The 23,713-nt window shown below is 41.7% G+C and overlaps 1 pseudogene; it reads left to right on the top strand.

Annotated features, from left to right (window-relative positions):
• The window catches only part of LOC129025705 (testis-specific basic protein Y 2-like), a 28,652-nt pseudogene extending 5,357 nt beyond the window's left edge, over nucleotides 1-23,295 (top strand).
• Nucleotides 23,296-23,713: the final 418 nt, after the last annotated feature.

The raw sequence follows: 23,713 nt of genomic DNA, 5'->3' as shown, positions 1-23,713 counted from the left end.
CCCACAAGGGGGATTGTGACATCTCACTGGACCCTCACCCACAAAGGTGATGTAACTTTCTTACCTTCTCTCTGGCTACAGGTGATATTGTGCTCTAAACCTGAGCTCATAACAAAAGCCTAACATCAACTCATATATCTGGAGCCAGGACATGTGCAGTTTCATAAGTCTTATTCTTAAACCTTTCCACAAGTTTAATTGTGACATAGGCTTTTGCCCACCTCCTGAGTGATTTAATAATTTTGCCTAGATATAGCCCCAAAATGAGATTTTGACAAATATCTGTGTCAACCACCTTGGTGTTTTGACTGTGCTATCTTAAAAAATCTCCTTGGGGGAATGTCACATATTTCTGGACACCTCATCTAGGTTACATGACTCTCTTCTTTGGCCTGTACTCAGCTTCCTTTAGTAATTGTAGCATTTGTAAACACTGCATCGAAATGAGATGACTGTCTTTTCTGGATCCTGTCAACAGGAGGCACTGTGACATATTTCTGGGCACAGCTTTTAGGTAGTATGTCTCTCTTCTACTGCCTGGTCACTGCCCACAAAGACATTGTGCCACAGGGATAAACCTAGCACACAAGTTATGAGACATTTCTGAAAAGACCTTGCCTACAAAGAGAATACTGGAATATTTTTTGCCCACCATTTAGTGACATTGCTCTTCTGCCTGCTTCATAAACACAGAGGGAATTTTAAGATATGCCTAGGCATGACTATCAGGAATGACAATGACTCTTATATGTGGATTCAGCCAATAGAGGATATTTTGACTCTTATGACTAGGTTGAGGGAAATGCATGATGTCCTGAATCACCTTCTTGCACAAAGGTCACAAAAGATTACAACATTCACCCATATTTTACAAAGTCCTTGGGTTATACGGAAGGAGTCAAAGCAGGTCTCAGAATGCAGGTAAAATTGTGAGTCTTGTGTGCACATACAGCTGACAGTAGGACTGTTATCATCTCGCATGGATAAAGCCAACTGTCACACTCGAAAAAGGATGTGTGGGTTATTGTAAATCTCATATTTGGAATAGTTGGACAGTGTGATTGTGACATCAATCTTTGCCATGCACCTGTGTAGTTTGCCTCCCCAGGCTTGTTCCAGCACATATATGGGATTTTGATATCTACCTAGGCCAAGCCAAGCTCAAGGTGATGTGACTCTTCTGCCTGGGCCGTTCTCTAAGTAAGGATTGTAATATATCACTGGATCTTGCATCCAGGTGATGTTACATTGTTGCCTGCATGGTGCCCACGACAATTCTTGTGACAGATGCCTGTGTCCACCTGATAGATGATGTAACTCTCTTCTCTGGAATGTTCTCTGCACAGAGAAAGAATAGTGACATATTGAAAGCCCAGGCACAAAGGCATAGGTGCTTTTTGCCAGAGTCATGCCCAAAAAGGTCATTGTGATATAGCTCTGAGCCTATCATGTAGGTTATGCTGCTCTCCTGCTTGGGCCCTGCCAACCTGGAGACTGATACATTTCTAGGTCAAGCACACAGGTGATGGTACTCTTTTGCCTGGGCCATACTTTATAGAGGACATTGTCACATATCTCTAAGCCCATTACCTAGGTGAAGTGACTTGCTCCTTGGGCGCTACCCCTATGAAGCAGTGTGGCATAAGCAGAGAACCTACTCCGAGGTGATGTAAGCCTCTTGCCTAGGTGCTGTCCCAAGAGAGCCTCATGACATATCTCAGGACCCAGCACCCAAGTTATGTGGTTCTTCTGCCTAGTTTCTGTCCTCATGTTACCCTGTGACATATTCCTAGGGAAGCACCTAGGTGATATGACTCTCCTAATCTGCCTGTGCCATGCCTAAAGGGGCTATTGAAACACATGACTGAGACCAAGACTGAAGTGATGGGACTATTTTTTTCTGCCTGGGCCTTCAAAATAAGGATACTGACTCATTGTTGAACAGAGCACTCACGATATGTGACTCTCCTCTTTTTCCCGAATGATGCCCACAAAAAGGAATTTTGACCTATTACAGGGTCCAGCACCCAGGTGATATTACTCTTCTACTTGGGTACTGAACAAAAAGAAAATTATGGCACATTGCACATTGTTGGGCCCAGCATTTTTATAATTTGACTCCCTGCCTGTGCTGGAGTCAAATATGTTGATATATCTTGTGCCCATTAGATAGGTGCTTTGGCTTTCATCACTTGGCTAGGTTTTTTTTCCACATGTGGGATGGTGTCTTATTGCTGGGTCCGGCACTCAGTCAATATGACCAAATTTCCTATACCCTGCCTAGAGAAGGCATTGTCACATATTGCCTGGCATAGCACCTAAGTAATATTACCCTCTTGCCTAGCTTTTGCTCACAAAAGGGATTATGACATATACTTAAGTCCGCTTCACAGACATGATGATGAACTTTATATTGGGATTCACCCAATAAAAGATATTCTGCCTTTCATCATCAGGCTTAGTGCAATAGGTTTAATCCTGGAATGCATATTTGTACCAAGCTCATAGAATCTTTCAAGAGTAACTCACATTGTATAAACTCTTTGTTGGTAGAGAGTTTCATAACAGGGCCCAGCAAAAAGTTCTGATTATGACTCTCACTTACACAACTGGTTGAAAATAAAAGTTGTCACCATTCCGCATTTACAGTGCCCACTGTTGAGATCTTGAGTCTAACAAGGGAATACAGCACAAAGTATGAATTGTGACTTTTATATGTGGATCTGGCCACAGGGAAAATGATGATTCATTTCTGGACCCAGCTCACAGCCTTAATAATTGGTCTTCCTCCTTAACCCTGCCTATAGGAGAGATGTTGACTGCCAAACCTAGGTTTAGGATGATATGTATGATTGTGAGTCCCTATGAGCAAGTAGGCCTCAGAGACATTTGCAATTCTCACGCAGGTTTCATAAACCCCACGGGTATTTTAGAGAGTGTAATATATTGGCCCAGCATACACATGAGATTGTGACACTAATGTACATGGTCAGCCAAAATTTAAAGTTGTTACCCTCAAAGATGAAGATATTGTGTCATATCACTAGACCTAGTGCCCAGGTTTTGATACTTTTTGCCTCAAATTCCTTTTCTTGAATGCATTGTTACATATCACTTAGTCAGAATCATAATAATGTAATTCTTCTCTTGAGCCCTGCAAACAGTGGATGTTATTGAACATCTCTGTGTCTTTCAGCTCAGGAATGTGTCTCTCCTGCCAATGTCTTGCCCACAGAGAACATTTGGACGTATTACTAGATATAGCATCTATGTAATGTGCCTCTATCCTCCTGACTGGATCCTTCCCATTGAAGAAATTGTTGCAGAACACTGAGTGCAAAACCTAGGTGATATGACTCTCCCCTTAGTTATGGACTCTGCCAAAAGAGGGAATTATAACATGTTATTGAGCCCAGCACCTAGGAGATGTGACTATCCACTATTTATTCAATCCTGTATACAGTGGGCATATTGACATATTATTTGAGACTGTACCCAGGTGATATGATTCTTATGATTGGGTCCTGCCTAAAAGGAGATTATACTGTTCCCCTGATTCAGGACACAGATGATGTGACTCTTCTCTTGTCTCTGCCCAAAGGTGAAATTGTGACATAGACCTGGATTCAACTCATATGCACAATAATAACTGTCATGCCTAGACCCAGCCAGGGAATTTATTTTGATTCCCTTAGTCTTTCTGCCATGGTTAAATTCCTCAATCTCACGTCTGTAAGAATTCATAGAAAAGTATGCTACTCTGTCATATCACATAAAGTCTGAGTGGTACAAAAGATGTCATAAGAGGCACCAGCGACCAGGGGCTATTGGGAATCTTGGACACACACCCAGCTGAGGCAGTTGTCACTCTCACACATGAACAAAGCCTACAAATCAGATATTAAATTTCACACACATAAGCAGTAGAAATTTTTGTTACTCTCAAACATGAATCTGATCCACAGGTGGCTTGGTGACATTTGAAGCATGACTCAGCAGACCTATGGTGCTTTGACTCTCCTACTGGAACACAATCTTCAAGTGGGATTGGGACATTTTGTTGTTGTTGTTGTTGTTTTGAGACAGAGTTTTGCTCTTATTGCCCAGACTGGTGTGCAGTGGTGCCATCTCGGCTCACTGCAACCTCTGCTTCCTGGGTTCAAGTGATTCCTCTGCCTCAGCTTCCTGAGTGCCTGAGACTACAGGCACCTGCCACCGTGCCCGGCTAATTTTTTGTATGTTTAGTAGGGGTGGGGTTTCACCATGTTGGCCACCCCTGACGTCAGGTGATCCACCAAACTTAGCCTCCCAAAGTGCTGGGATTACAGGCATGAACCACAGTGCCTGGCCAGATTTGGGGCTGTTATTTGTGGATCTTGCCCATTGTTGAGACGGTGACTCCTGTACTTTAACCAAACTGATAGGAGGTATTAACTCTCATACCTGAAGGCAGGACTAGTGTGGGACTGTGAAATTTACTTTTGAACATTTTTGAGTGTATGATTGAGAAATATGGCTTTGCCCAGCCTATGAGGGTTTTGCATCTCTTATCTAGGCCCAGAGGACAGTTGAAATTGTGACATATGTTCACCAAACACCTAAGCAATGTATAAAACCTTTCTGGCAATGCGACGGTGGGCACTTTTACACATCTCTGGGACCAGCGCCCAGCTAATGTAAAATCTTGACCTGAAACACACCTACAAAGAGCATTATGGCTTTTATCTAGTTCTATCATGTAAGTGATGTCACTTCCTTCTACTGCCTTGGTCCTCCACTTATGGTGCCTAGTGACCCATAACAGGATACTGCACCCAGGTGATGTGACTCGTTTTTGGGTGGAGTTCTGACAATAGAAATATTTGTAACATATCACTTAACTCAGCACCTAGGTGATTTTTTTTTCTCTCTTGCCTGAGCCCTGACCACCAGAGAGATTGTAACATATTGCTGAATTCAGCACAAAGGTGAAGTCATTCTCTTGCATTTTCCTGCCCATAGGGACAGTTGTGACATGTATCCAGGCTAGTTGCCTAGGAAGCAGTTTTTCTCCTCTCCTTCCTATGCTTTGTCCACAGGGGGAATTTAGATATACCACTGAAATCAGCATCCAGGTGATGTGAAACTTCTTCCAGAGTCCTGCCCACAAGAAGGATTGTGACATTTCATGGACCAGCACCGACTCTGATGATGTGACTTTCCTTTCTTCTCCCTGCCCACAGGTGACATTGTGCCATATACTTGAGAGAAGATAAAAATTCTAATAACAACTCTGGTACCTGGAGCCAGAACATTTGTAGGATGGTGACTCTCATCCCTGAACCTCTCCAGAGGTGGTGTTGTAGCATATACCTTTGCCATGTTGCTGAGTGATTTAATAATCCTGCCTATTTACAGCCCAGAGATAACAGTTTGATATACACATTGGTCAAAAACCTTGGTGATTTGACTTGCCTGTCTTAACAGTGTCCTCAGAGGTATCCTAACAAATCTCTGGACCCATCATCTAGGTTATTTGACTTTTCTCTCCTGCCTGAACTCTGCTTCCAGTGAAGAGTGTGGCATTTCTAAGCACTGCATTTAAATGACATGATCCTCTTGCCTGGGCCCTTTCAGCAGGAGGTATTGTTACCTTTCTCTGGGCCCACCATTTTGGTTATATGGCTCTCTTCTCCTGTGTGGACACTTTCCAGCAAGGACATTATGCCAATGACCTGTGCCTATGGCCAAATTTTGTGGCTTTTCTGTTATGGCCCTTCCTGCAAATAAAATATTGGAACATTTTTGGCTCATGGTTTAGGTGATGTGGTTTTTCTGCCCATTTAATAACCACAGAGGGCATGGTAGCATATACCTAGGCACAACTAACAGCCATGATAGTGACTCTCATATGTGAACCCAGCCAATAGAAGACATTTTGACTTTTATAACTAGGTTTAGGAATATAAGAGATGTCAATGATCTCTTCTTGGTAAAAATGTCACAGAAGTTTACAACACTCACACATGTTTTGTTACACCCATCTGTTGTATAAAGAATTCCATAACAAGGCCTAGCACACAGAGAAAATTGTCAGTCTCATAGGCAAACCCAGCTGACAGCAAGAACTTTCACTTTCATAGATGGATGAAGGCAACTCTTCTACATGAAAATAGGACATGTGTGGTATTGTAAACCTAATTTCTAGAATTTTATTCCATCATGACTGTGATATAAATCTTTGTCATGCACCATTGTGATTTCATCCTGAAGATCGATTCAAGCCTACATATAAAATTTTGAGATCTCCCAGGGCCAACCTTGAAGTGGTTTGACTCTTCTCCCTGGGCCCTGCTCTCAGTAAGAATTTTGACGTCACTGGATGCAGTAACCAGGTAATGTTATATTCTGGACTGCACCATGACACAGACATCATTGTGACATATTACTGTGTCCATCATTTAAAAGATGTAACTGTCCTCTCTGGAATGGGCACTGCACATAGGATAGGATAGTCACATATTCATAGGCCAGGCACACAGGTGATGATACTTTTTTTTTTTTTTTGCCAGGGCCATGAAAAGAGGGCATTTTGACATATCAAAGGGCCTATCATGCAGGTAATATGGCTCTTCTGCTTGGGATCTGCCCACTTGAAGAGTGACATATTGCTAGGCCAGACACAAAGGTGATGGTACTGTTTTGCCAGGGACATGCTTTAAGAAAAGCTTTGTGGCTGTGTGTGTTGGCTTTTGCCTATAATCTCAGCACTTTGGGAGGCCAAGCCAGGTGGATCACGAGGTCAGGAGATCAAGACCATCCTGGCTAATACAGTGAAATCCCATCTCTACTAAAAGTACAAAAAATTAGCTGGGTGCCATGGCAGGTGCCTGAAGTCCCAGCTACTTGGGAGGCTGAGGTGGGAGAATGGCGTGAACCCAGGAGCCAGAGCTTGCAGTGAGCCCAGATGGTGCCACTGCACTCCACTCTGGGCAACAGAGTGAGCCTCTGTCTCAGAAAAAAAAAAAGGAAAGAAACAAAGAAAAAAAAGAAAAGCTTCGTGACATATCTCTATGCCTATCACCTAGGTGATGTGACTACCTGCTTGGCCCTGTCCACATGGAGCATTGTGACATGTATGTGGAACCTGAACTTATGTGATGTAACTCTCTTGACTGGGTCCTTTTCTAAGGGGGGCTTATGAATATCTCAGGACCCAGGACCACGTGATATGGTATTCAGCCTTGTTTTTTCCCACATATTAAAGTGTGACATATACCTAAAGAAGCACCTAGATGATATGATTCTCTTTTTCTGCCTGATCCCTGCCTACTGGTGACATTTGGCCGTATCTCTGAGCACACAACCTATGTGATGTGACTCTCTTATTCTCTCTGTGCTTTGACAATAAGAAGATTGTGAAATGTTGATGAGTCCAGCACTTGGGTAAGGTAACTCTTGTGTGGTTGCTGAACAACCCCCACAAACAAGACTTTTGCTGTATTTCAGGGCCCAACACCTGGATGATGTTACTCTTCTGCCTAGGTCACACATAAAGAGGGAATTAGGGCACGTTGCTTGGCCCAGTCCCCTAATGATATGACTCTCCTGCTTGTGCCAGAGCCACAGAAGGTATTTTGATATATCTTTTTCCCTTTCTGTATGTGTTTTGGCTCCCATAACTTTGCTGGTATTCTTCCACGTGTTGTTGTATCATATTGCTGGTTCCAGCCCCCAGTTAATGTGACCCTCTTTCCTAGGCCCTGCCTAGATAGAGTATAGTGACACATTGCTTGGCACAGCACCTAAGTGATGTTAACCTTCTGCCTAGATTTTGCCCACAAACGGAATTATGACAGATACCTTGATTCCATTCAAAAGCATGATGATCAAGCTTATATTGGGATTCAGCCAACAGGAGATATTTTGCCTCACATCACTAGGTTTAGATCAATAAGTTAGTCCCTTCATTGCATATTTATATAAAGCTCAGAGAAATTTACAACACTGATTCATATCATAAAACCTTCCAGTGTGGTACAGAGATATTTATAACAGATCCCAGCAAAAAGTTGAGATGGTGAGTCTCCACTACACATTCAAATGAAAGTAAAAGTTGTTATCTTCTCACATTTACAAATCTCATTGTTAAGGTCCTGAGTCTAACAAGTGAATACAGGACCAAGTTGGAGTTGTGATTTTCAAAAGCTAATCTTGTCACAGGTGGGATGCTGACTCATATCTGGTCCCAGGTCACAGACTTAAAAATGGTCTCATCTCTGAAGCCAGCCTACAGGAGAGGTGCTGAGTGTCATACCTTGATTTAGGGCAATATGTAAGATCGTGAATTCATATAAGCTTGTGGGCCTCAGAGAGGTTTTCAGTTCTCATGCATGTTGTATAATGTTCCCAGATATTGCAAAGAATGTCATACAAGGGTCAGCATACACATGAGATTGTGACTGTCGTATAAACAACTAGCTAACCATTAATTGTTTCACCCTTAAAGGTGAAGAGATTGTGTCATATCACTTGGCATCATACCCCAGTGTTGAGACATTTTTGTTTAAATTCCTTTCCAAAAGGGCATTGTCACATATCACTGGGTCAGAATAATGATAATGGGACTCTTCTGCCAGGGCCTTTAAAACAGGGGATATTTTCACACACCTCCAAGCCTATTGGCTAGGTGATATGTCTCTCCTCCCAGTGCATTGCCCACAGGGGACATTGTGATATATCACTAGATATAGCATCTAGGTAATGCTCCTGCCTGGAACCTGCCCACCAAATAAATTGTGACATACAACTGAGTGCAAAATCTAGGTCACATGACTCTCCTATTTGTCCTGGACTCTTCCAAGACAGGGAATTACTACATATTGCTGAGCCCAGCACCCAGGTGTTGTGATTCTTTTTTTATTTGTATTTTTCATCAAATCTGTCTATGTTGGGCATGGTGACATGTTACTTGAGGCTCTACCCAGGTGATGTGGCTCTTCAGCCTGATTTCTGCTCACATGTTAGATTGTGACATACAACTAGGAAAGCAGCCCATGCCCTGCCCTACTGGGAGAGTGGGATCTATCTCTGAGCCCAAGACCTAAGTGAAGCGAGTCTCTTCTTCAGCCTGATCTTTGCAATGAGGGCATTGTGACATATTGCTGAGCCCAGCACTCAGATTTATTGACTCCCGTTTCTCTTGAACCATACAAACAAACAGAAATTTTGACTTCTTGCAGGGCTCAGCACACATATAAGGTTACTCTTTTGCCCGGATTTTGCATACACTGAGAAATATGGCATATAATAATATATAATAATAGCACACTAAAAATGTGACTATCATGCTTTCCTGCAGCTGCAGAAGGCATTTTGGCATATACTGAGCTAATTCTGTAGGTGTCTTGGCTCTGATGTTTTGCCCATTCTTTTTCTACATATGGGATTGTGTCATGGTGCTGGGTCCAGTACCCAGTTAATATGACTTTAATTCCTATACACTGCCTAGAGATGGCATTGTGAGATGATGCTTGGCACAGCACAGTGATGTTACACCCCTGCCTAGTTTTGGCCCACAAATGGGACTATGACATATATCTTACTTCAGTTCACAGGCATGATGGTCTAAATTACACTGGGAATCAGCCAAAGGAGATATTTTGCCTTTTATCACTAGAACTAGGCAATAGGTGAGGTTGTGGGTTGCATATTTGTACCAAACTCAAAGACCTTTACAACACTACCTCATAATGTATAAACGTGTGCAGTACAGAGAGTTTCATGACAGGGACTAGCAAAAATTCAGATTGAGACTCTCAATTACACAACCAAGTAAAAGCAAACATTGTCACTATTCCATAAGTCCAAACCTCACTGTTAAGGTCTTGAGTCTAACAAGTGAATACAGTACAAAATCTGAATTGTGACCTTCATATGTGGATCTGGCCATAGGTGGGATGGTGACTCATTTCTGGATCCAGCTTACAGGCATAATAAAGTGTCTCATCCTTGAACCCAGACTACAGAAGAGATATTGACTATTATACCTGAGTTTAGGGTAATATGTAAGATCAAGAATCCATACAAGCATGTAGGCCTCAGAGTGGTTTGCAACTCCCATGCATGCTGTATAAAGCCTTCAAATGTCATAGAGTGTCAATCAAAGCCCAGGAAACACATGAAATTGTTATGTTCGTATACACAGCCAGTTCACAGTTAATGGTGTCACCCACAAAGGCAACAAAATTTGGTACATCACTAGGCCATGTACCCAGCTATTGAGACATTTTGGCATAAATTCTTTCCCATGAGTGCATTGTGACGTATCACTGGGTTCATATCATTATAATGTGACTCTTCTGTCTGGACCCTGCCAACAGGGGATATTATCACATATCTCTGGAGCTATAAGTAGGGGAATTTTCTCTCCTGCATGTTCCCTGCCCCCAGAGGACATTGGAAAGTATTAACTGAACATCTAGTTCATGTGACTCTGCTCTCCTACCTGGGTCCAGCTCACCAAGGAAGTTGTGACATACCGCTGATTGCAAAATCTATGTGATGTGGCTTTCCTTCATACTCTAGACTCTGCCAAGCCAGCAGATTATTACAGTTTGCAAAGCCCAGCACTTAGGTAGAGTAGAGTGACACTCCTGTTTTTCTTTTTTTCCTGTCAATAGTGTGCTTGGTGACATAATCTTTGAGGCTGTCACATTACCAAGATTATATTGTATCACTGGACCAGCATAAAGCTGACACTTCTGACTATGCCCAGCCTTCAAATAATACTATACTGTATAAATGGCTCAACACCCAGGTAATGTGACTTTCCTTTCTTGTCCCTGGTCTCAGATCAAGTTTTGACATATATCTGGGTTAAGCACACATGCAGAATAATAACTCTCATACCTGGACCCAGCCAGTAGAGATAATTGACTCTCATAGCCAGTCTCATGACAATGGGTTATGTCCTGGGTTTTTCAATTGTATAAAGTTCACAAAGGATTATAACACTCAGGTATATCATATACAGCCTTAATTGTACAATGATTGTCATAAGAGAGGCCAGAAATGAACTGAGAATGGGACTTTTAAATGCACACCTAGCTGACATGATTATCATTCTCACAAGTGAACAGGGCCTAGGAATGAGATATTAATCTCACACATAAAAAACAGTCAAATTTTAAATAATTACTCTTATACATAGATCTGATTCACAGGTGGTTTGGTAAAGTTTGAACCATGATTCAGCACACCTGTGGTGTTATGTCTTCCCTACTGGAACAAAATCTTCAAGTGGGATTGGGGCTCCTACACATGAATCTTGACCATTGTTGAGACTGTGACTCCTCTACTAAGATCTACCTTATAGAAAGAGTTGACTCGTACAGGAAACCAGGTGTTGTGTGGCATGTGAAACTTATTTCCAAACATATCTGAGAGTGTGATTGGGACAGGTAACCATGTCCAGCACATGAATAATCTGACTCTCTTTTCTAGGCCCAGCACACAGATTAAATAGTGCCATATGTTGAACAAGCACCAAAGAAATGTATAATACCTTCTTTGGCCTTGCCTGCAAAGGGCAATTTCATATATCACTGGGACCATCACCCAGGTGATGTGAATTATCTGCCTAAAACCTGCCTACAAGAAGAATCGTGTTTTATATCTACATCCACCATGAATTGATGTGACTTCCTTCTACTGCCTTGGCCCAGCACTTACAGTGCCTTTTGACACATAAGGAGAAACTGTGTCCAGGTGATCATTGTCCTTTTTGGGTTCTGCCAACAGGAACATTGTAACATATCACTTAGCTCAGAATGTAGGTGATGTTTCTTTGCATTTTCCTAGGCCCTGATCACAGGGAGATTGTGACATATTTCTGGGTCCCAGGACCCTTGTGAGGTCACTCTCCAGCCTTGGTAATGCACATAAGAAGCATTGTGAAAAATAGCTAGGCCAATTGCCCAGGTGAAGTGAGTCTCCTCTCTTGCAAAAATCCTGCCCAGAGAAGAGGTTTTGATATTTCACTGATACCAGCATCCAGGTGATTTGACTCTCCTGCCAGGGTCTTGTCCACAAAGTAGACTGTGACTTCTCACTGAATCCACACCCATGTAGCTGATGAGATTTCCTTGTCTTCTCTCTGGCCACTGCCATTGTTGTGCCTTATACAAGAGACCATAATAAAAGCCTAATAACAACACATGCATCTGGAGCCAGGACATGTGCAGAACAGTGACTCTTATTCTTAAAGCTATATACAAGTGTAACTGTGACATATACCTTTGCCCAGCTATTTAATGATTTAATAATTCTGCATAGCGATAGCATCAAAATGAGATTTTGACAAATCCTTGGTATAAACATCTTCATGATTTGACTGTGTTATCTTAATACTATCCACAGGAGTGATTGTAACATATTTCTGCTCCATCACATAAGTTACATGACTGTTCTCTCCTGCCTGTACATGATTTTCTTTGGTAACTGTATCACTTCTAAACACTGCATCCAAATGATATGACTCTCTTGCCTGGGCCCTGTCAAGAGGAGGCATAATGATATATTTTGTGTTACATCATTTACCTGATATGGCAGCTCTCCTCTCCTGCTTGGACGCTGCCAATAAAGGACATTGTGCACCAAGCTGGATCTAGCACACAAGTTATGTGGCATTTCTACAGGATCCTGCCTACAAGGAGAATATTGGAATATTTCTGGCCAAGAATTTAGGTGATGTGGCTGTTCTGCCTGCCTTATAACCACAGAGAGTGTTTTATATATATACATAAAGTCTGAGACAGACTCACAGATGATGTTACTCTTTGACAGAGCTATGCTTCATAGAGGTTATTATGACATAACCCTGTGCCTATCACCTCAGTGAAGTGACTCCTAAATTGGGCCCTACAGACATGGAGTATTGTGGTATAAACAGAGAATATATATATATATATATATATATATCAGAGATATATATATATATCAGATATATATATCAGCTATATATATCAGATATATATGTATATCAGATATATATATATAACAGATATATGTGTGTATATATATATAAAACAGATATATATGTATATATACATAAAACAGATATATATATGTATATATATATAAAACAGATATATTTATGTGTATATATATATATATGTATACCTAGGCACAGCTCACAGAAATAATAGTGACTCTCATATGTGGACTCAGCCCACAGAGGATATTTTGACTCTTACAAATAAGTTTACAGATGTTTGTGATGTCCTGGATCACCTTCTGCATACGTCACAAATGATTACAACAGTCACACATATTTTACAAAGTCTGGGTTATACAGACAGAGTGAAAGCAGGGCCCAGCACACAGGAGAAATTTTGAGTCTTGGAGGAACACCTAGCTGACAGTAAAGCTGTCATCTTCTCACATGGATGAAACCAGCTGTCACATATGAAGATAAGACATGTGTCATATTATAAATCTCATCTGTGGGATTTTCTGACAATGTGATTGTGATATAGATCTTTGCTGAGCACCTGTGTAATTTGACTCTACAGACTTGTTCCAGACTATCTATGGGATTGTGATATCTATCTAGGCCAATCTCGAGGTGATGTGACTCTCGTGCCTGGGCCCTTCTCTCAGTAAGGATTGTGAAATATCACTTGATCTAACATGCAGGGGATGTTACATTTTTGTGTGTGCCATGCCCATCATAATTATTATGACATATTTCTGTGTCCAACTATAGGTTATGTAAATCTCCTCTATGGAATGGGCCCTGGACAAAGGAAGGATAGTTACTTATTGCAAGGCCAGGCACACAGGTGAGGGTACTGTTTTTCCAGAAATATGTCCCCAAAAAAGGCATTGTGACATATCTCTGGGCCTATCACCTATGTTATATGGCTTTTCTGCTTGGGCACTGCCAACCTAGAGAATGATATATTTCTAGGACAGACTCATAGGTGACGTTACTCTTTGACAGAGCTATGCTTCCTAGAGGTTATTATGACATATCCCTGTGCCTATCACCTCAGTGAGGTGACTCCCAAATTGGGCCCTACAGACATGGAGCATTGTGGCATGAGCAGAGAACATGCACCTAGGTGATGTAACACTTTTACCTGGGTGCTGTCCTTAGTTAGCCTTGTGACATATGTCAGGACCCAGCCCCCAGTGATGTGGCTCTTCTGTCTGGTTTCTGTGCACACATTACACTGTGACATATTCCTACAAAAGCACCTAGTTGATATAATTCTCCTCACCTGCCTGAGCTCTGCCTACTGGGGACATTGGGACATATCTCTGAGCTCATGGCCTAAGTGATGTGACTCTCTATTTCTGCCTGGGCCTCACAATAGGATGATTTTCACACATTGCTGAGCTCAGCTCTCAGGATATATGACTCTTTTCTATTTCCCAAACCATGTCCCCCTTAAAAGGAATTTTGACCTATTACAGGGCCCAAGACCCAGATATTGTTACTTTTCTGCCTGGTTTCTGTAAAAAGAGGAAATTATGGCATATTTCCTATTGCTGTGCCCAGCACCATTATGATGTGACTCTCCTGTCTGTGCTGGAGACACTGAAGGTATATTGACATATCTTGGGTCCGTTATGTATGTGTTTTGGCTCTCATAACTTTTCTGGCTTTTTGTCACATTAAATGATGTCATATTGCTGGGTATAGCACCCAGTTAATTTGACCCAATTTTCTATACCCTGCTTAGAGAAGGCACGGAGTCATATTGCTTGGCACAGCATCTAACTGGTGTTACCTTTCTGTTTTTTATTATTACTATTATTATTATTATTATTGTTATATACAAATGGGATTGTGACATGTATCTCGATTCAGTTCATATACATGATGATCATCTTTATACTGGAATTCAGAAAATAGGATATATTATGCCGCTCATCCTTGGATTTAGGGCAATAGGTAAGTCCTGGGTTGCATATCTGTACGAAGCCCAAAGAAGATTACAACACTGACTTATATTGTATAAATTCATTGGTGGTAAAAACTTTCATAACAGGGCCCAGTAAAAAGTTCAGATTTGGACTATTGGTTACACACCCAGGTAAAATTAAGTGTTATCACCCTCCTACATACACAATGCTGACTGTGGAATATGGCACAAATTTGGAACTGTGAATTTATATGTGGATCTGTCTGGAGGTGGGATAATAATGGCTCTTCTCCTTTAACCCTACCTATAAAAGAGATGCTGACTATCAAATCTGAATTGAGGGCAATATGTAAAATTTTGAATCCATATGAGCATGAAGGTCGCTGAGAGGTTTGCACCCTCATGCAGGTTTTATAAAGCCCTTGGATGTAAAGAGTGTCATACATTGGCCCAGCATACATGTGAGATTGTGACTCTAATATTCAAGCTTAGCTGAAAGTTAAAGGTGTCACCCTAAAAGATGAGGAGAGTGTGTCTTATCACTAGGCCTGGTAACCAAGTGTTGAGGATTTTGGCTTAAATTCTTGCCGATAGGTGCATTGTGAATTATCCCTGGGTCAGAATCCTAATAATGTGAGACTTCTTCTTGGACCCAGCCAACAGGAGATATTATCACATATCTGTGGACCTACCAGCTAGGTGATGTGTTTCTCATGCCAGTGCCCTGCCACAGAGGGCTCTGGGACATATCTCTATAGTATCTAGGTAATGTGGCTCTCCACTCCTGCCTGGATTCTGGCCACTGAAGAAATTGTGACATACCACTGAGTGCAAAACCTAGGTGATGTGACTCTCTTCTTTGTCTTGGACTCTGCCAATGAGTTTGGCTTGTACTCTGCTAATGAGGAAATAATAATATGTTGCTGAGCCGAGCACCTAGGGGTGTGGCAATCCTCTATTTTTCAACCCAGTGTTTAGTTGTCATGATAATATTATCTGAGACTGTATCCAGGTGATATGACTGTTCTGACTGGGTCCTGACTGAAAAGGAAGTTATAATGTATCCCTTGCTCAGCACCCAAATAATGTAACTCTTCTGTCTTGTCTCTGTCCAAAGGTGAAATTGCGATGTATACCTGGATTCAGCTCATATGCACAATAATAACTTTCATACCTAGACCTAGCCAGTGGGAGATATTTGACTTTCACAGGCAGTCTTAAGGCCATGAGTAATGTCCTAGATCACCCACCTGTAATAATTCACAGGAAATTATACTATTCAAGCAAGAGTTTCATAACAGGTACCGGCAACCAGGTTCTATTGTGACTCTTGGATGCATACACAACTGACACGATTTTCATTTTCACACATGTACAGAGCCTACAAATGAGATAGTAAATCTCACACACATAAGCAGTTGAAGCTTGAAATTGTTACTCTCATACATGAATCTGATCCATAGGTGGTTTGGTGATGTTTGAACTATGATTTAGCCAACCTATGGTACTTTGACTTTCCTACTGGAACACAATCTTCAAGTGGGATTGAGGCTCTTACATATGGATCTTTCCTGTTTTTGAGATTGTGACACCTGTACTTCAACCCAACTTATAGGACTTGTTGACCCTCGTACCCAAAGCCAGGACTTGTGTGGGACTGTGAAACTTATTTCTGAACATTTTTGAGTGTGTAATTGAGAAGTATAACTTTGCACAGAATCTGAGTGTTTTGACTCTCCTTTCCAGGCCCAGAGCACAGTTAAAATTGTGACTTACGTGCACCAAGCACCTAAGCAATAAGTAACATCTTTTTTGGTAATGAAACATAGGGTACTTTTACATATCACTGAGACCAGCACTTGGCTGATGTGAAATCTTGGCCTGAAGCCTGCCTACAGAGAGCACTGTGGTTTTTATTTAAGTGGATTACTTAAGTGATATGACTTCCTTCTACTGTCTTGGCCCTGCACTTCTGGTGGATTGTGACACAGAACTAGGTACTGCACCCAGGTGATGTGACTTTTTTGGGGGATGAAGTTTCTGCCAATAGGAAGCTTTGTAACATATTACTTGGCTCAGCAACTAGGTGATGTTTCTTTCCTCTTGCCTGTGCCCTGACTGCCAGAGAGACTGTAACATATTGCTGAACCTAGCACCAAAGCAAGGTTACTCCCCTGCCTTGATCCTACACATAGGGGCCGTTGTGATGTATATTCAGGCCAATTGCCTAAGTGGAGTTTGTCTTCTCTCCTGCCTAAGTTCTGCTCACAGGGGGCATTTTATATATCACTGAAAACAGCATCCAGATGATGTGACTCTTCTATCAGAGTCCTAGCCACAAGGACAATTGAGAAGTTTCACTGGACCAGCATCCACTAAGGTGATGGAACTTTCCTTTTTCTTTCTGCCCACAGGTATATTGTTCCATTTACCTGAGACCAGATAAAGAGCCTAATGATGATGCTTTTCCCCATGGCCAGGACATGTGCAGGATCATTACTCTCATCCCTGCCCCTTTTCACAGGTACTATTGTGACATACGCCTTTGCCCAGCTCCTGAGTGATTTAATAATCCTGCATTGTTATAGCCCACAGATGACATTTGGACCTATACCTTTGCCAAGAACCTTTGTGATTTTACTCTCGTGTCCTAACAGGTTCTCAGAAGTGATCATAACATATCTCTGCAGCCGCTGTCTAGGTTACATGACTCTCCTCTTCTGCATGAACCCCGCTTCCAGTGAAGAGTAGCATTTCTAAGCACTGCACCCAAATGACATGAGTCTCTTGTCTGGGCTTTTTAAAGGGGAGGCTTTGTGATATCTCTCTGGGCCCATCATTTAGGTGATATGACTCTCCTCTACTGCCTGGACACACTCCACAAAGGGCATTATGCCATAGAGCTGAGCCTAGCACCCAAGTTTTGTGACATTTCTGTTAGGGCCCTCTCTACAAAAAAAAAATTGGAGTATTTCTGGCTTAGGATATAGGTGATGTGGTTTTCTGCCTGTTTAACTACCACAGATGAGATGGTGCCATATATGTAGACACATCTAAAATGCATGATAGATCTAAAATGCGTGATAAAAGGACTCCCATATGTGAACCCAGTCAATAGGAAATATTTTGACTCTTATAACTAGGCTTAGGGAGATAAGTGATATCCAGGATCTCCTTCTGGTAAAAAGGTCACAGAAGATTACAACATTCACACGTATTTTATAGCATCCTTGTGTTGTATACAGAGAATCATAACAGGGCCTAGCACATGGAGAAAATTGGGATTCTCATATGCACATTCAGCTGACAGTAACGGTTTTCACCATTACAGATGATGAAGGCAACTGTCCTACATAAAAGTAGAACATGTGTGATATTGTAAATCTAAGCCCTAGAATTTTATTCCATCATGACTGTGATATAAATCTTTGCCAAGCACCTGTGTGAGTTCACCCTTCAGACTGGTTCCAGCCTACCTATGGGATTTTGATATCTACCTAAGCCAGCCTTGAAGTGATGTGACTCTTTTGCCTGGGCCCTCCACTCAGAATTATAACATCATTGGATCCAGCACACAGGTGACATTACATTCTTGCTTGTGCCATGCTCGCAGACATCATTGTGACATATTAGAGTGTCCATCAGTTAGAAGATGTCACTCTCCTCTCTGGAAAGGGCCCTGAACACAGGGAAAATTAGTGACACATTTCTAGGCCAGGCACACAAGTGATAATGCTCTTTTGTCAGGGCTATGCCCAAAAAATGGCATTTGACATATCACAGGACCTATCATGTAGGTGATATGGCTCTTCTGCTTGAAACTTGCCCAGTTGAATAGTGACATACTGCTAGGCCAGGCACAAAGGTGATGGAATTCTTCTGCCAGGGCCATGCTTTCAAAAATGCTTTGTCATCTATCTCTGGGCCTATCACCAAGGTGATGTGACTTCCTGCTTGGTCCTGCCCACATGAAGTATTGAGATATAAGCATGGAATCTGCACTTAGTTGATGTAACCCTCTTGCCTGGGTCCTTTTTTAGGGGGACTTGTGAATATCTCAGTACAGAGGACCACGCGATGTGGCCCTTCAACCTGGTTTTTGCCCACATATTAAATTGTGACATATAGCTAAAGAAGCATCTAGGTAATATGGCTCTTCTTCTGTCTGAACCCAGCCTACTGGTGATATTGGGCCATATTTCTAAGCCTGTGACCTAAGTGATGTGACTCTATTTTTGTCTAGGGCTTTACAATGGTAAGATTATGACATATTGAAGAGCTCAGAACTTAGGTAATGTGACTCTCGTCTTGTAACTGAACAATGCCCATGAACAGATCTTTTGCCGTATTTCAGGGCCTAGTACCCGGATGAAGTTGCTCTTCTGCCTAGGTTGTGCATAAAGAGGAAATTGTGGCATATTTCTTGGCCTAGAAACCTAATGATGTGACTCTCCTGCTTGTGCCGGGACCACAGAAGGTATTTTGACATATCTTTGGCCCATTTTCTAGGTGTTTTAGCTCTTACCACTTTGCTGAGTTTCTTCCATGTGTGGTTGTATTATATTGCTGACTCCAGCCTGCAGTTAATGTGGCCCTCTTTCCTAGGCGCTGCTTACAGAGGGCATCATGACATATTGCTTGACAAAGAACCTAAGTGATGTTAACATTCTGCATAGGTTGCTAACAAATGGGATTATGACAAATACCTTGCTTCAGTCCAAAGGTATGATGATCAAGCTTATGTTGGGATTCAGCCAACAGGAGATATTTTTCCTTTCACCACTGGGTTTAGGTCAAAGAGTCAGGTTATTCATTGCATGTTTCTACAAAGCTCACAGTAGTTTACAACACTAACTCATGTAATAAAAACTTCCTGGGTGATACAAAGTGTTTCTTAACAGTGCTCGGCAAACAGTTAAGATTATGATTCTTGACTACACACTCAGGTGAAAGTAAGTTTTTTACCATCCTACATTTACAAAGCCCATTGTTCAGATCCTGAGTCTAACAAGTGAATACACCACAAAGATGGAATTGTGACTTTCATAAATGAATATGGTCACAGGTGGGATGGCGACTCATTTTTGGAGCCAGCTCTCAGTCATGATAATGATCTCTTCCTTAACACCAGCCTATAGGAGAGATGCTGACTGTCATACCTGGGTTTAGGGCAATATGTATAATCTTAATTCTGTAAATGCCTGTAGGTCTCAGAGAGGATTGCAACTCTCATGTATACTGTATAATGTTCTCAGGTATTATAGAGAGTGTCATACAATGGCAAGCACACACATGAGATTGTGACTCTCTTATACACAGATAGCTAACATTTAATGGTGTCACCCTTAAAGATGAGGAGATTTTGTCATATTTCTTGCACTAGTACCTGGTGTTGAGAACCTTTAGTTTAAATTTCATTCCATTAGGGCGTTGTTACATATCACTGGGTCAGAATCAAAATAATGTGACTCTTCTTCCAGGGCCCTGCAAACAGAGGATATTTTCCCGTATCTCCAGGCCTATTGGCTATGTAATATGTCCCTCCTGCCAGTACCTTGCCCAGGGGAGACACTGTGACACATTGCTAGATTTAGAGTCTAGGTAATTTGACTCATCCCTCCTGCCTGGATCCTCCTCACTGAAAAAACTGTTATATACCATCAAGTGCAAAGCCTAGGTGATGGAAGTCCCCTTTTTTTCCTGGACTCTGTCAGGAGAGGGAATTATTACATATTGGTGAGCAGAGCACCCACGTGGTGTCATTATCTATTTTTATAAGAAACCTGTCTACACTGTGGATGGTGACATATTACTTGCAGTTGTACCCAGGTGATGTGGCTTTTCAGTCTGGTTTCTGCCCATAGGTAAGATTTTGGCATATAACTAGGGCAGCATTTAGGTGATATGACTCTCCCTTTCTGCCTGGGCCCTGTTTACTGGGGACACTGGGCTATATCTCTGAGCCCATGAACTGAGGGAAGTGACTCTCTTTTTCTGCTGGGTCTTTACAATGGAGAGATTGTGAAATATTGTTCAGCCTAGCAATCAGGTTATTTGATTCACCTTTTTTTTTTTTCTCAAATCATGCCCACAAACAGAAATTTTGGCCTATTGCAGGGCCCAGCACCCAGATAATGTTACGCTTTTACATGGGTCCTGTATGTAGAGAATATTATAACATACTGCTGGGCCCAGTACCCTGAAAATATAAAACTCATGACTTTGCTGGAGCCAGAGAAGGTATTTTCACAGATTCTGGGCCCATTATGTAGGTGTTTTGGCCCTCATCTTTTTGCTGGTTTTTTTTGTTTATTTGTTTTGTTTTTTGGTTTTTTTCCATGTAATGGATTGCTTCATATTGCTGAGTCCAGAACTCAGTTAACATGACTCTAATTCCTATACACTACCTAGAGAGGGCATTGTGGCATGTTGCTTGGCACAGCACTTAAGTGATGTTACCCTCTGGCCTTCTTTTTCTGCCCACAAATGGGACTATGACTTCAGTTCACAGGCATGATGGTCAAATTTATATTGAGATTCAGCCAATAGGAGATATTTTACCTTTCATTTCTAGGCTTCAGGCAATACATAAAATCTGAGTTGCATATTTGTACCAAGCTCACAGAGCTTTACAACACTAACTCATCATGTATGAACTTCTTTGGTGGTATAGAGAGTTTGCTGATAGGGACCAGTGAAGAGTTCAGTTTGAGATTCTTGATTACACACCCAGGTAAAAGCAAGTGTTGTCATCATTCTACATGTCCAAAGGCCACTGTTAAGAACATGAGTTTTACAATTGAATGCAGTACAAAGTTGGAATTGTGACCTCGGTATGTAGGTCTGGCCACAGGTGGGATTGTGACTTATTTCTAGATCCAGCTCACAGGCATAAAAATGAGTCTCATTTCTAACCCAGCCTATAGAAGAGATGCCGACTATTACACCTGGGTTTAGGGGAATATGTAAGGTCATGAGTCCATATAAACATGAAGGCCTTAGAGTGGTTTGAAATTCTCATGCATGATGTATAAAGCTTTTGAATATTGATGAGAGTCATGCAACAGCCCAGGATATTTGTGAAATTGTTACTCTCATATACACACCCAGCTCAGAGTTTATAGTGTCACTCTCAAAGACAAGAGGATTTGGCCTATTAATAGGCCTAGTGCTTAGGTGTTGAGACTATTTGGCTTAAATTCCTTTCCTTGGGTGGATTGTGACATATCACTGTGTTAGAATCATAATAATGGGACTCTTCTGTCTGGACCCTGCCAAAAGGGGATACTATCACATATCTATGGGTCTATAAGCTAGATGATTGGTCTCTTCTGACAGTGTCCTGCACCCAGAAGACATTGTGAAATATTGTTTGGCTTAACATCTAGGTAGTGTGACTCTCATCTCCTGCCTGAACCTTGCTCAGCAAACAAATTGTGACATACCGCTGACTGAAAAACCTACATGATGTGACTCTCCTTCACATTCTAGACTCTACCAACAGAGAGGGTTATTACATGTTGCAGAGTCCAGCACATGCATAGGTGGAGTGACTCTCCTCTCTTTTCTTCCCTTTCTATGGTGGGCTTCGTGGCATATTATTTGAAACTGTAATCAGGTGAAGTGACCCTTCTGACTAGGTCCAGCCTACAAATGAGATTATGCTGCATCACTGGTTCAGTGTCGAGCTGAGTTGACTCCCTTTCCTTGTCCCTGCTTACAGGTGAAATTTTGACCTATACCTGGATTAAGCACGCATGGACAAAAATAACTCTCATACCTGGACCGAGCCAGTAGGAATATTTTGACTCTCATAGCCAGTCTCATGGCCATGGGTAAAGCCCTGTGTTTTTCACTTGTATAAAAGTCATGAAGGATTATAATAATCGGGTATATCATATAAAGCATTAATGGTGCAAAGAGTGTCATAACAGAGACCAGCAACCAGGTAAGAATGTGACTCTTTTAGCTGAAATGATTGTAATTCTCACATATTAGCAGGGTCTAGGAATGAGGTACTAAATCTCACACATTAAAAGCAGTGTGTGTTTGAAATAATTACGCACATACAGGGACCTGATCCACAGGTGGTTAACATTTGAACCAGGATTCAGCACACCAGTGGTGCCATTACTCCCCTCCTGGACCACAATGTTCAAGGGGGATTGTGGCTCTTATACATGAATCTTGTCCATTGTTGAGATTTTGACTCCTCCATTTTGACCCAACTTATAGAAAGAATTGACTCACATACACAAAACCAGGACTTGTGTGGGATGTGAAACTTATTTCCAAACATATATGAGAGTGTGATTGGGACAAATCACTTTGTCCAGCAAATGAATAATTTGAGTCATTTTCTGGGCCCAGATCACAGAAGTAATTGTGCCATATGTGGAGCAAGCACCTAAGCAATAGATAACATCCATCGCGGCTCTGCCTTCAAACGGAAATTTTACATATGTCACTGGGACCATCAACCAGATGATGTGAGTTATCTGCCTGAAACCTTTCTACAGAAGGAATTTTGTTATATATCTAGGTCCATCATATAAGTGATGTGACTCCCTTCTACTTCCTTGGCCACACACTTACAGGGCATTGTGACTAAGAACTGGGTACTGCATTCAGGTGATGTGATTTTTCTTTTTGGGTTCTGCCAACAGGAAGCATTGAACACATCACTTGGCTCAGTACCTAGGTGATGTTTCTTCACTTTTGCCTTGGCTCAGACCTCAGGGAGATTGTGACATATTTCCTGGGACCAACACCTATGTGAGGCCACTCTACAATTTGGTTAC

The sequence above is a fragment of the Pongo pygmaeus genome, chromosome Y (genome assembly GCF_028885625.2).
Source record: "Pongo pygmaeus isolate AG05252 chromosome Y, NHGRI_mPonPyg2-v2.0_pri, whole genome shotgun sequence".
NCBI classification, from domain to species: Eukaryota; Metazoa; Chordata; class Mammalia; order Primates; family Hominidae; genus Pongo; species Pongo pygmaeus.
The sequence above is the reverse complement of the archived record's forward strand: the minus strand, read 5'-3'. Positions and strand labels throughout refer to the sequence as shown.